The sequence below is a fragment of the Argentina anserina genome, chromosome 6 (assembly GCF_933775445.1).
Source record: "Argentina anserina chromosome 6, drPotAnse1.1, whole genome shotgun sequence".
Lineage (NCBI taxonomy): Eukaryota > Viridiplantae > Streptophyta > Magnoliopsida > Rosales > Rosaceae > Argentina > Argentina anserina.
The window spans coordinates 16,117,142-16,131,193 of record NC_065877.1 but is presented as its reverse complement, the minus strand read 5'-3'; the positions used below and the strand labels follow the sequence as shown (position 1 = coordinate 16,131,193).

Here is a 14,052-nt window from a genome sequence, read left to right as displayed (position 1 = left end):
CCTTATTCCCAATTATATTACCTTATAATACAAGTGGGCTATGTACCACAAGCATAACACCCCCTTAGAGTAATTACACTTATGACACATACATTAAGTTCAAAGTAAGAAATCCAAATAACTTAATATTTCCCGTAAGAAACACTAAACCACCACCTAAGGGCTACTCATGTTCTGGATTCAAGAAGTTATCAATTTCAAATTTTCAGTTCATTAGTTTACTAAACATGCTCCCGTGACCGTTGTTTAGGGTTCTTATAGGTCTAGAACATGTTTAACTATTTAGACTAGAACAAGATATCATTGAGTCACTATCCTAATTTCAGACTAGAACATGTTTAGCTATTCTATCCTACTATCTTACTTGTGGAAATGGTCTTCCGACCTAGGTGACAAAGCTAGCTAACACATTTAGTAACATTAAGTATAGAAGTCAATAGATTCAAACATGCATCAATAAGCAATTAAATAGAGAAAATACATTGTTGCAGAAGTGTGGGTAAGGCTAGCCTAGCCTCAACTCCACTACTCACAATACATAAATAAATACATAAAAGCCATCATAAAGTTATACATCATGAAAACAAAGAGTGTGTGAGAAAGAACCACAATATCCATGAGCTTCCTAGATGTAAATAAAGAGGATGTGAAGCATCAAAGTATAGTATTTTCAGTTTTCTCAAATCCAAAACACTATACAAATCTACATACACAAAAATAAAATTAAGAACAAGGCTTCATGAATCTACCACAATTGTGATTGATCAAGAGGTGTAGAATCTTAAGTTTTGGTTATCAACCCAAGATGCTACACCCCTCTCTCTACACAAACTTGATACTTATGAACTAGGACTAAGAAACTAAGCTAAAACTTTGGAAAAGATGAAGTTTTGATGGAGTTTTAGTGTGGTAAAGGAGGTTGCACGAATTTGGGAAGAAGAGAGTATTTAAAGGCATTAGGGTCACAAATGAATGGTGGAGATATAAGGGGATGAATGGTTAGATATGGTGGACAAAGGTGGAAGCACAAATTGTGGATCTTGTTCTTGAATTGGTCCCCTTCATTTGTCTTATTCTATTTTGAATTTGAATTTGAATTTAAATCCACAATCAATGCTCCACTAACTTATTGACTTCAGCCACCACCATTTCCGGCAACCATCTTCTCATCGCCGGAATTTGACCAGCATTTTCCGGCGTTGACTTTTGTCTTCAAACTTTCACCCGAATCCAAAATGTGCGTTAAATCCACTCATTTTGACGTGTTTCTGATCATTTGTACATTTCCTAGCATGAGTAGGAAACATAATAAGAAATAGATAAATATACAAAAAGATAAAGTAAAAGAATAAGAATAAGACAAACATTACTAGGTTAATATTAAACTAATAGCCACCCAAGGCCATCCGGTCAGCAAGGGCCCTGAAACTTTTTTTCTTAAGTGGAAAAACAAATATGTAAATAAATTTTAAAACTATCCTACAATGGCAAAGCGAGGTCCTTGGCAGAGTTGGCTACCGTGTTTTTAATAAGTTTGGTGCACCATGGAAGTCCTGACTTCGAGGCCCCAATCTGCTATTATGTTTTTTTTTCATTACGTTTCCTTGTTTTTCTCCTCACCTTTTTGCAAAGTGTTATTTATGATCTCTTCATCCTCTTATTCCATAAAACTCCTTCATTTGTCTTCTAGTATTTAATTCCAATTCTAAATTGTCATAGTTAATTTTTTTTTCCTTGTTTTTCTCCTCATCTTTTTTGCAAAGGTTTTACTTTTTATGATCTCTTCATCCTCTTATTCCCCAAAACTCCTTCATTTGTCTTCTAGAATTTAATTCCTACTATAAATTGTCATAGTTAATTTTAGTTTGTTCTTTTTCTTTTTTCATTTGTTTCCTTGTTTTTCTCCTTATCTTTGTGCAAAGGTTTTACTGTTTATGATATCTTCATCCTCTTATTCCCTAAGAGCATCTCTAACAGTTTCTCTTAAAATTATATACTATAGAGGATAAAACACTAAATCTCTAAAAAAAAAAAAAAGGACTCAACTGCAACCAGTGTTCTAAAAAGCGGTCTAGGCGGCCGCCTAGGCGTTAGGAGGTTACCCACTGCCGTGCTTTTTGCCTCGGCGGCCATCTGTGGCTTTTGTGAATTAGGCGGCCGCCTAGACGGTTCTAGGCTGTTTTAGGCGATTCTAGGCGGTCCTAGGCAGCTTTATTCAGTCCTATCAGTCCTAGGCGGCCCTATTCAGTCCTAGGCGGTCTAATCAGCCATATTTTGTTCTAGGCGGTCAACCATCATTTGACATTAAAAAAAAAACTAAAAGAGGCCGCAACTCTCACTCTTTTTCTATTTTATGAAAACTGAATCTCATCAACAGAAGAAGAGGATTGAGTCTGATACTGAATGAGTTAAGAAATAATTTGGAGAGAAAGAATTTGAGATTTAGTATTATTGCATTTTTTTCATTATTTATCTTTTCTTCAAATATTTTTTATGGACTTTCTACTTAAGTTATATGAATTTAGACTATTTTAAGTATTTTTAAAATTAATATTAAACAGAATTATATATTTTTAATTATTAAAATAGTTTAAATATATGTAAAAAATAAATAAATATTTAATAATTCGAAACTGCCTAAGAGGCCGCCTAACCGTCTAGGCGCTAGGAGGTGGTTGTCCGCCTACATACCGCCTAGCGCTTTTTAGAACCTTGACTGCAACAGCTCATATTTATTGTATCAAATTAAATACAAATCTGTATAATTAAATAAAAATTAAATTAAATCTCATAATGCGATAATTTAGACCAAGACGAGAGAATGAGAGATAAATCATTTTTGGGTTATTTTTTAGAATGGAGAGTGAAGTTTTTGGTGAGAACTAAAATTTAGAGATTGTTTTCAAAATTATACAGATTTTAAAAATTATACAAATTTAGTGATTTTGTTTTCCTCTCTTCCCACTTTTTTTTATTATATAGGAGAGTTTACATGATTTGTTGGAGCTAAAAATTGATTTTGTTTCTCTATAATAGAGATTATTTGGCTTTTAGAAGAGCTATTGGAGATGTTCTAAACCTCCTTCGTTTTAGTTTGATAACTGTTTTACTTTTAAGAGTTTTGGACAACTATGAATCTTATGTAGTTACGTTAATATGGTTAATCTATGCAACATTCTTTGTAACATTATTTTTAATAATAATAATATATGAATTCTTTCATATAAATATGAAGGGTCCAAAACATATTTCGCACCGGGGCCTCTAACACTTTGGACCGGCCCTGGTGGGCATACCCTGCATAAATCCAAGTGCAAAAAGTAACACTCATCTGCAATATAGTTTCCTTCATAAACATTGCACTTCGCTAAAGAACTACTTGAACTAAAAGTATTGGAATCCGAAATTCCATAACTTCCAAATACAGGGGAATAGTGGGGAATAAATACCTATATGCAAATGCCATAGCTACAATAAAGGACAACAATTAACCAACTGCTGCTCCATGGGAAGTTCTAAAGATCCAAACTTTAGCACTACAACAAAAATTCTCATTTCCGATAAGCATTTTTGAGGGCAAAGAAATTTCCTCGAAAAAGGCATTTATTTTCGACCACAAGATTTTGCCGTCGGAAATACCATGTCTCAATCAATTTTATTTCCGACAGACAATGTGTCGTAAGAAATACATATCATTTTCATTGGAAAAGCAAAAAAAAAAGGCGGGATGTTTTGGCGCCACTATTATTTCTAACTAAATTTCATTTCGTCAGTAAAAGTAATTTTGTTTCTAAGGGCCAGCGGACTTTGTCGGAAAAAATTTCTTAATTTCGTCGGCAAAAAATAACCCTCGGTAATGAATAAATATTTCCCACGGGTAGTGGCCCTTGGAAATAATTTTTTTAAAAAGTTGTATTGATTTTCATTATTAATTAAATTCAAAGAAAATAAACCCTACTTAAATTCTTATCCATAAATTCTAACCTCCAAACTCTAAACCTCAAACATCAAACTCTAAACTCTAAACCCTAAAAACTTGTACTTTAAACCCTAAATTATAAATTGTATATCCTAAACTCTAATAGTTTTAAGGGTAAGATCATACATATCACATACATATATATACACACATACACGCATATATATATATATATATATATATATATATATACACACACACGTACACCCACATACTTAAGAAATATCTTAGTGAGGAGAGATCTCCTCAATGGGGATTCAAGTAAGGAGTGATCAATCTCCTCGAGGAATACTTATTGGAGAAGATATATACTCAGAGAAAGATCCTAATAGCACATCCTAATAAGAATGTTCTTACTCATCTTAGTGATCATCATAGAATAACCCTAATAATCCTAGATTCCTTGTAAGTTGGAGTTCGAGGTGATCTCCATGTCAACTTAGGAATTAAACGGTATTTGGAATCTCCCTCACTGAAGCACTCATTATCATCGAGTGCATATACTCACACATATTATATTTATATAGTTATATACATTGATCGATTGTATGGAAACATTTAATCTTCATATAGTATATATTCTCAAACAAATGAGAATGAGTATATTAATTTTAAAACTAGTGCCTAGATCATGATGGGTGTCACTTGATTGTCATTTGATGATAATTAATTAAAGTGGTGAACTCAGCTATAGGTAATGGATCGTTTGACCAACCAAGGAACGAGGAAAAGAACACTCTGCACTATTTCTCTCCTTACTTTTTCCAGATTTCATGAATCTCTAGCTCTCTGCCATTCTTTTTTCTCTATCTCTATATCCCGACTTACTCCTTTGGTCTTGAAAATCAATTAGCTCGAATATGATTCTTAGTGGATGCCGACTTTCTTTCCGAGCCCGCTGGAACCCGCCCAATCCGCCAAAAAAAATTCCCTCATTCGAGAGGAAAAAATTTCCCTCTCATGGAGTAGATTTCCCGCTTATGCAATTAATTGATACCCCAAAAAGACTCCTCCTCATATCAAAAAGGGAGATACTTGTTATTTCTCCTTATATTCAGTAAACACGCCCCTATGCTCTCTGTTGTTCTTGTGCTTTCATCAAAACCCTAAATCTCAATTGAGGCATTGCGGCAATGAATTGAGTGGTAGATTTGAGAAGCCTCTTGTTTCCTTGGGTAAGATTACTTTGATATATTATTTCTCTCTTTTCTTAGTGAATCATAATATAGTCGAGATCCCAATTTCCTTGGGTAAGATTACTTTGATCTCTTAGTTCTGGTATGATATACAAATATGAATTATTAACTAATATTATTAGCTTTGCTACTTTGTTTGATCCTTACAATTTAAGTTAACAGGTATGATTATATATGAGAAAAAATATTTGCTGATAAATTTTGAATGAATAAAGCACATTAGAACAGTTCCGACTAATTTTTCCTATTACTTGGCCCTCGAAAATGTTCGATTTTTTTTTCCGAGAGAAAATTATTAATTTCCAATGAAACTTGACCCTCAAAAATATGTTTTTTTTTTCTGACTCTAAACATTCGTCGGTTTTCCTTAATCTTGTCGAAAATACTTTTTCCAACCACTATTGTTCATCATAAATATATTCTTAGGAAAAAGTTTTTTCGACGAGCATCAAATTATTTCCAACGACTACTTTCAATCGGAAAAACTTTTTTGCATCGCGAATTGACTTTAATTTCCGACCACCGAAAATATATTTGCGACAAATTTTTGTTGTCAAAAATAAGTCTTTTTCTGAGAGCTGGTCGAAAAATGACTATTTCTAACCAACCTTTTTCCGACGACCACCGAAGGGACCTAGCTGTCGGAAAAAGGCTTTTCCGAGGGGAAAATTGTCTTTTTCAACCAAATGCCTCCCTTAAAAATGAGAGTTTTTGTTGTAGTGTAGCAACCCATCATCAACTCATTGTCGAAATTCAAAACCCGTTTGTAGAAGGCGTGAATTGGGTAAATGAGTCCCAAAAAACATTCCTCATCATTTGAATTTTTTTTTTGTAAACACGCCCAAATGGAAAAGAGATTCAATAGATATCATAAAAAGGAAAAACCCAGATATGTATCGATAAACCATGACTAAACATGAAATTGCAACCAATAGTTAAATTTGAAGAAGAGTAACAATCACAAAACCAATAACGATAACAATCTTACATGTTCACCAAAGTGGGTTTTCGCAGGGAATGGAGAGGGGCAGCGGTGAGTGGTGGCGCTGAGGCCACCGGCGCGTATGACTTCGGATCACCCAACATCGATTACTTATGGGACTTGGAGTTACAATGCCCAACTTGATCTAAAAGGGATGAAAGTGAAACTAGGGATTAAGCCTTAGATTTCCACCGCCAAGATGAGGACCGAGGCCAAGAGTTGTGGCTGAAGTTGGATAAGAGAGAGAGAATCTAGGAGAAGGGAGAGGCCGCTAAGGGAGGAGACATTAGAGTCAGCGGTGGGGAGAGGTGGTGTTGGGTTATTGGGGAGACCATGAGAGAAGAGAGGTGAGGTCATCAAATTGAGGAAGTTGGTATTTTAGGATTTATTTCCTCAGAGTTTTTCTGTTAGGATTAAAATTATGTGGAAAATCATTTAAGAGGGAGATTCCTACTTGAACTCCATCAAAAATATGTGTTTTTTTTTCTAAATTCCTTTCAAATGACTTTAATTTTTGTAATTTTAAAAGTTTTTCATTAAGTAATTCAAACAATGAAAATTGATAGAATTCAAATCTATTGAAATTTAATTCCCATTATTTTATAATGTCTATGGAAACTTAAATTGCAGTATCCAAACACATTAGGGAAGGGCAATGAGCTAGCTAAGGGTTTTGGAGATGAAAGTGAGCTGAAGTTGGAAAATCGACGATTTTGCTTTTGGATGGAGGCAATGAGCTAACTAAGGGTAGAAAAGAGACCCCCAAACCCCTTTTGCCGAGTTAGAAACTTAGATTAGAGACCCGCTTGAGGCATAGTAGTTGTTACGGCGTTGCAGCCATGGAGGTAATTTTAAATATTTCATGGCGTTTGCTAAACGCCATCTCCATATCAAGCATAGTCAGATTAAAGAAATTGATTGCGTTTTTACTGAGAACGCCATGCTTTCAATGCCATATGTATAGTTCGCTCCCATGATATAAACTGAATTCTTGACTTTTCTCTCTACGATATATCCTTGTCTGTAGAATTTAAAGTTATATATTTCCCTAACTTCTTGTCTGATGTCGTTATTAGCAAATGAGTATGTAATGACTATTCATGCCACAAAATATTTATAAAATACCTATATGCATTGGTTTGCCATAAAAAAAAAGTTATATATTTCCATAATAATACATCAATTGCAACAGGGAGGCTATCTCCAAATGTTAAAATGTGTGGGGATGTTATACTCAATGGAAACGGAAGAAGCATAAACAGTACTGATATTGTAAGTACATCAATTAGACATCTTCTGCAGAATATATATTATGGAATTAATGACTCCCAAAATTACAAGAAGTCAACAACTCAATCTTTCTTTTGCCTATGCGTTTCAGTCGTATATGACTCAAGAAGACATATTTCTGGGATCACTCACTGTCAGAGAAACTCTTACATATTCCGCTCATCTGAGGCTTCCTTCGAGAATGACAACTGAAGAGAAAAATGAAGTTGTGGAGGAGTCCCTCTCCAAAATGGGTCTTGAAGAGTGCGCTGAGACCTTACATTGGGAATTGGCATTTGATAGGCATAAGTAATGGAGAAAAGAGGAGGCTTAGCATATGTATTGAAATATTAACACAGCCTCATGTGTTGTTGCTTGATGAACCTACTAGCGGTCTAGATAGTGCTTCAGCTTTCTATGTGATATGGGCATTGAGAAATATTACTCATGATGGAAGGATAGTCATTTGCTCTATTCACCAACCAAGTAGTGATGTCTTCAATCTCTTCAATGACCTGATTCTCATAGCAGGGGGTGAAACTGTTTATTTTGGAGAGACACATATGGCTATAAAGGTAAACCGGCGTATTATTTTTATGTATACGGACTTTTAGCATTATACTATATATTCTGGGTAATTCATTGAAATTAATTGTATATATTAAACTTTGATAGTCTACGTCTGGTAGCTCATGTAGTTCGTACATTCCTATTACCCGGTTCTTCTCTGATGCCGGATTTCCTTGTCCTGTTAGCGTGAGTAATGGAACTAATTAGAGCGTAATTCAAGGGGAGCCAATTAGGGACTGATTTGTGGTAGGAATATAGAAATATAGGTTAACTGTACTCTTGTTAGCTTATTTATATAACATTTCAGTGTAAGAATGAATCATCCAATATACAAGAAGTATTCAGTCTATTCTACTTGGTTTCAGAGCCAATTTTTTTATCCTCTGTTTTTCTGGGTTTGTGTTTTTGGCAATCTGCAGCAGCGTAGTCAGCTGCAGATCACACGGCCCGGCAGTGGTCTTGCAGAAGCTATTCCCATCAAAGCTCGACCGGCGGCGAACTCTGAAACTTCGTCACCGCATTCGTCCACCTTCACCATAGCCTTGACCACCACCTGCGAACCCGTCAATCTCAAATCCAACGGCGCGGTGGAAAAGAGGTGGTTTCGCTCTCGATCTTCGACGACGTCACTCTCAGTAGCCGAGTCGAGATTCAGCAAGTCATCCTCTTCGTATTAGGGGTGTCTCTCCGGCGATTCCACCAGCAATAGAGCCGGTGTTGTTCCGGCGAGGAGGAAGCAAGCACTTGGACTTTACAGAAGGCTTGGGGTCGGAATTGACATAAAGAGACCTCTCCACCTTGAAAGACCCCCTCTGAGTAGTGGCCATTACACCCAGAAACACCAAACCTTGAAAAAGCACTAGTCTTTGAAAGGTTCAAGATAAACCCAGAAGAACCAAAGTCTCTGTTTTGGAAATTCAGAAAGACTTGGGTTGGTGTTCCCCTTGTTTTTCTCTCTCTCGGGTGGATATAACTTCCATAAGCCCAACCCGGTTCTGTTTTTTTTTTGGGTTCGTCAGTGCACATTCACCGACAGTGCAAGTGCACCAAAGGCAGGTTCATTTCAGTTTTTTTGTTTCCGCTGCATAACTACTGATTTGTTGATTGTTTACAATGGGTTCTGGAAAAGAAAGAGAAAGTTCTCAGGTTACTGATGTTCAGAAGCTTGAAGTATCTGTCAAGAATTCTGAAAATAGTTTCTTTGGGGAAGACAAACTCAATGGGACCAATTTCCATAAATGGAAGAGAATTATGACAGCTCATCTTCGGGGATGCACAAGATGGGGCATGTAACCGGAGTAACTAAGGCTCCTAGTGCAGATGATATTGTTTCCTACACTAAGTGTGACGACGATGATAGTCTTATAATGTCAGTCTTGGGGAAATCTATGAATGAAGAGATAGTTGATCTGGTGGAGGCATGTGACACTGCGCAGGCAATATAAAAGACACTGGAAGGCTTATATACTAATGACTCTGATTTCATAGAGGTTCTTGAGTTAATGTGCACATCTTTGGCGATGCAACAGGATGGGTAACCGGTGGCGCAATATTTTACCAAACTGAAAAATATTTGGGCTGAGATTGATGTGAAACGTCCTTGTATGATCAAGAATCAGGAGGATATTGTTTGGTACCAATAAGAGAAGGAGCTTGAGCGAGTTCACCATTTCCTGAAAGGTCTTGATGCAAAGCATAACAGTGCGAAAGGAGAATTGCTCAGAAAGACCGAACCCCCTAGCCTAATCACAGCTATCACATATATCCGTAAGGATGAGTCTCAGCAGGAGAGTCTTCATCAGGCACAAGTTGAAGTCTTCAGCCTTACTGTTCATGCTAGATCTCCAGCACCACCCCTGTAGCATGTAACTTCAGCTCCACTTCATCAGCAAGGACCACCACCAGGCTTCGGGAATCAGCCTCGCCCTCCTTACTCTTATTGTCATGATATTAACCATGCTCGTGCGACCTGTTGGAAGTTATATCCACACCTTAGGCCTAAGAGGCCTAATTATCGTTCCAAGGCGAAAACAACTAATCAATTAGTCAAAGAACCAGATATCTATGGTGTGGTTGGACATGATCATCATACAGCAGGAGGAGCAACACTTACTGCATCCATAGCTGGTCGTGGTAAAATTGGTATGGCTTTAAATATTTCTAACTTTGTTGGTTTTGATACATGGATTATTGATTCTGGTGCATCTGATTATATGACTTATGACAAATCTTATTTTACCGTATTGTCTCCTCCACCAGTACCCTATGCCACTAATGCTAATGGTGAGGCATTCTCCGTGTTAGGAAAAAGGTCAGTTAGTATTACTCCCACAATAGAGCTTCACAATGTGTTATATGTACCTGCTTTATCTCATCATTTGATATCTGTCCCACAATTGAACATTGACGCTAAATGTTCTGTGACATTTTTTCCTATGTATGTATTATTTCAGGATCTTCTCACCGGAGGGGCAGGTTGTTTCATCTGGATCAGACATATGCGGGGGAAAACCAGGGGCAAAGTCTCGGACTGCTTTAATCTCCACTTCTGATAAGCTAAGTGAAGTTTGGTTATGGCATCATCGCTTAGGGCATCCATCTTTTAGTGTTATGAAAAAATTCATGCCTACTTTGTTTATTAGTGTGGAGGAGTCTTTTTTACGTTGTGAGACATGTGTTTTGGGCAAGAGTCATCGATCTACTTATTCCCCTAGTACTTCTCAAAAAAGTATTATTGCTTTTGAATTAATTCATTCTGATGTTTGGGGACCCTCCAAAGAGTCTATTGTGTCAGGAATGCGGTATTATGTGTCATTTATTGATGATTACACACGTCTTTCATGAATTATTCTCCTTAAAACTAAAGATGAGGTTTTTCCGACTTTTCAAGCCTTCTATACCACTGTCCAAACACAATATAATGCCACAATTAGAGTTCTTCGTTCTGATAATGAGGGGGAATATGTGAATCGTGTCTTTCAGGAGTTCTTTAACACACACAGAATTATTCATCAAACAACGTGTTCTTACACACCTGAGCAGAATGGAGTTTCTGGAAGGAAAAATCGTCATTTACTTGATCTGGCTCGGTGTATTTTTTTTATTGCCCATATGCCTAAATACCTTTGGGGTGATGCTGTAATAACTTCCGCCCACCTTATTAATCGTCTTCCATCTCGTGTCCTTCAAGGAAAAGTTTCATATGAGGTGCTTGCATCTCATGTCTCATTACCCTCTTTTCATAATCTTCATGCCCGTGTTTTCGGTTGTGTTGTTTTTGTCCATCGTCCAAAACATCTGAGGTCTAAGTTGGATGCCCGGGCAGTTAAATGTGTGTTTGTTGGGTATGGCAGACATCAGAAAGGGTACCGGTGCTATCATCCACCTACTAGGAAGTACTATGTCACAATGGATGTTACTTTCTTTGAGGACATGAGCTATTTTACCTCTTCTGATACTGCTCTTCAATGGGAGAATTCATATTTTGAAGAGTTGTATCATGGAGAGGGAGAGACAAGTGAGCAAGTAGATATGGTGACAGGTTCAGTTGAGATTACCAATGTGTCAGCTACACAGGCACCACCGGATGATTCCGGTGTAATCACTCCAGAGATTCAGGTACCAGAAGATAACAACACAACTGCCCCTCATGTCTCCCATACTATTGTTTATACACCTGACCAATGCTCTCCTGGTACAGAAGATCATTCATCTGAGGTTAGTCATTCTATTGGGGCTAATACTAGTGAGGCTAATAGTACACAATATGTCTTGCCAAATAGGTCTACTCGGGGTTAGCCAACAAAAAAATATGAACCTACCCTTCAAGTAAAGTTAAGTATCATGTGACAAATTTTATGTCTACCAAAAGATTGTCTAAGTCATATGAATCATTTGTGAATCAAATATCTACTATACCAGTAACTAACAAAGTGCATGATGCATTGGGAGATCCAAAATGGAGGAAAGCAATAGAGGAATAGATGGAAGCATTACAAAAGAACAATATTTGGGAGCTTGTACCTCCACCACATGGCAAGAAGGTTGTAGGATGTCGTTGGGTGTTTACAGTGAAGCATAATCCAGATTGGTCAGTGAGCCGGTATAAAGCATGCCTAGTAGAAAAGGGGTTCACCCAGAGATATGGCATATACTATGATAAGACATTTTCACATGTCGCAAAGATAAACACTATTCGGGTATTGCTCTTTTTTGATGCTAGCTTAAACTGGCCACTTAGATAGTTTGATGTTAAGAATGCATTCCTTCATGGAGAACATACAGAGGAAGTATACATGGATCTTCCGCGTGGATATGTGGCCGCTTCTCTAAGTAACTTTATATGCAGATCGAGAAAGTATGTGTATGGTCATAAACAGTCACCTTGTGCTTGGTTTGGAAGATTCTCACAATTCATGAGGAAAATTGGCTATAGACAGAGTAATTCAGACCACACATTATTTCTCAGACATCAACAAGGGATGGTAACAGCCCTAATTATATATGTTGATAATATGATAGTTACTGGGAATGATACTATTAAGGTGGATAGATTATAGAAACAGCTAGCCACAGAGTTTGAGATGAAGAACCAGGTACACTCAAGTACTTCTTAGGCATTAAGGTAGCCCGGGGAAGTGATGGTATCTATCTATGTCAGAGGAAGTACATCCTTGATCTATTAACAGAGACATGTATGTTGGATTGCAGTCCCATTGATACTCCTATTAAGTAGAACCATCGGTTAGCAGAGTATCCAGATCAAGTGTCTACTGAAAAAAAACTCGTTATTAGATGCTAGTTAGACGCCTGATTTATTTATCACATACCAGACCAGATGTTGTGTATGCAGTAAGTGTAGTGAGTCAGTTCATGCATAATCTCAGTGTGGACCACATGGATGGTGTTGTAAGGATTTTGAGGTACTTGAAGTCAGCTCCAGGAAGAGGAGTAATGTTTTCTAATCACAATAATATCCTTGAGGTTTGTGGCTTCATAGATGCAGACTGGGTTAGAAATATTACAGATCGGAGATCCACATCAGGGTACTTAACTTTGTTGGGGGTAATCTTGTTACGTGGAAGAGTAAGAAACAAAAATTGGTAGCTCGATCTAGTGCTGAAGCAGAGTATAGAGGTATGGCTCAAGGAGTGTGTGAATTGTTATGGCTTAGAAATTTGCGACAAGATTTGGCTATTAAGCCTAAGTGTGTTATGCAACTGTACTATGACAACAAGGAAGCTATTGATATTTCACATAATCTTGTGCAACATGATCGTACAAAACATGTGGAGGTTGATCGTCACTTTATGAAGGAGAAGTTAGACGCTATGATTATTAGCTTTCATTTTGTTCCTACAGAAGAGCAACTTGCCGATATGCTCACAAAAGGAGTGTCTAAAAAGGCCTTTTATAGACACACACACACACGGGCAAGTGCAGACGTCGGCGATTCCGGCAACGTGCCACGATGGCGCGGAAGGTACCAGCAGTGCTCCTCCCTCCATGCGCTCTTGTCTTTGCCGACTGGAACTCCATCGTTGGTCCACAGTAGTCGGAATCTGGAAATTTCCAATAAACTTGAAATTTCTGGAAATTTGCATATTCCGGCTATTGTGGGCCGTGATGGAGCTCTGGTCAGCACAGATAAGAGCATCGGGAGGGGGAAGCATAGCCAACACCATCTGCGCCGTCGTTGCGCGTCGCCGAAATCGCCAAATACGCCCGTGCGTACAGTCCACTTCTGATCCAGCCCGAACCGTCCGGATTCGGCTATTCCGGCCACCAAAGACGCGCAACGACCAGCACATCTGCACTTGCTCCTCCCGGAGCTCCTCTCTGTGCCGGCCGGAGCTCCAACGCCGGCCTACTCCTCACGAAATATGCAGATTTCTGAAGAAAAAAAAAATCAAGTTTTCTAGGAAATTTCCAGAAATCTGCAAATTCCAGGAGTAGTAGGCCGGTACTAGAGCTCTGGTCGGCACAGGGAAGAGCGCCGAGAGGAGGAGAGTGCGGATGTGTTGGTCGGCGTCGTCATTGCGCATCGCCAATGGCCA

At 37.9% G+C, this 14,052-nt stretch overlaps 1 pseudogene; it reads left to right on the top strand.

Annotated features, from left to right (window-relative positions):
• LOC126796958 (ABC transporter G family member 15-like) overlaps positions 1–14,052 on the top strand; it is a 43,954-nt pseudogene that overhangs the window by 28,394 nt on the left and 1,508 nt on the right.